This window comes from Dromiciops gliroides, chromosome 3 (assembly GCF_019393635.1).
Source record: "Dromiciops gliroides isolate mDroGli1 chromosome 3, mDroGli1.pri, whole genome shotgun sequence".
Classification (NCBI taxonomy): Eukaryota; Metazoa; Chordata; class Mammalia; order Microbiotheria; family Microbiotheriidae; genus Dromiciops; species Dromiciops gliroides.
Window position 1 is genome coordinate 108,602,704 of NC_057863.1, and position 1,225 is coordinate 108,603,928.

Consider the following 1,225-nt stretch of genomic DNA (forward strand, 5'->3'; position numbering starts at 1 on the left):
TATACTTAGAAAATACTGGAGAATCAGATGGTTGAAACTATTAACAACTTTTACAAAGTTGCAGGAAACAAAACAAACCTACATAAATCATGAGCATTTCTATATATTACAAACAAAGTCCAGCAACAACAGTTGGAAAGAGAAATTTCATTTAAAGTAACTGTGGCCAATACAAAATCCTTGGGAGTCTACCGCCAAAGACAAACATAGCAACTATTTGACCAGAAGTACAAAACACTTTTCACAAAAGTAAAGTCAGTTCTAAACAATTGGAAATATATTAATTCTCATGGGTAGGCCAAACCAATATATTAAAAATGACAATCCTGCCTAAGTTAATTTATTTATTTAGTGCTATACCCATCAAACCATCAAAAATATTTTATAGAGCTAGAACAAAATAATAACAGAATTGATTTGGAAAAATAATAGTTCAAGGATATCATGGGATTCAATGAAAAATAATATGAAAGAAGGTATTCCAGCAGTACAGGATCTCAATCTGCATTATAAAGTGGCAATTATCAAAACAATCTGGTACTTGCTAAGAATTAGAGAGGTAGCCCTTTCTGCCTCCTCAATCATCATGGCTCCTGTGAAGAAATCTCTGATGAAAGGTGGCAAAAAAAAGAATCAAGTCCTCAAATTTACCCTGGATTGTACCCATCCTGTGGAAGATGGGATTATGGATGCTGATAATTTTGAGCAGTTTTTACAAGAATGAATCAAAGTGAATGGAAAGGCTGGCAACCTTGGTAGTGGAGTCATAACCATTGAGAGAAGCAAGAGTAAGATCAATGTGACTTCAGAGGTGCCATTTTCTAAAAGTTATTTGAAGTACCTGACAAAGAAACACTTAAAGAAGAACAATCTTCGGCATTGATTCCAAGTGTGGGCCAATAGCAAGGAGAGTTATGAATTACGGTACTTCTAGGTCAACCAGGATGAAGAGGAGGAAGAGGAAGAGGATTAAACCCTCTTGGGTCTGGAAACATTTTGTATATATCAAATAAAACCTAAACCAAAGTGTTGATTATCCTTGTCTTTCTGCACTGTAGATTGTACAGGATACTGGAAGCAATTGGAAAGGGCTTTGGTTGGGCTGCTGTGCACTCATCAACACTGAGCTGCTTCTGTTTGAGGATTTCAGTTTGGAATGTAACAGTGCCAAATTGGAAGTGGAAAAAAAAGGCATTTTAAGGCACCTGATGCAAATTCTGACTGC

At 36.0% G+C, this 1,225-nt stretch overlaps 1 pseudogene; it reads left to right on the plus strand.

The window, feature by feature from the left end:
• Positions 1 to 586: 586 nt before the first annotated feature.
• On the plus strand, positions 587 to 973 carry LOC122750477 (annotated as a pseudogene).
• The last annotated feature ends 252 nt before the right edge of the window (positions 974 to 1,225 follow it).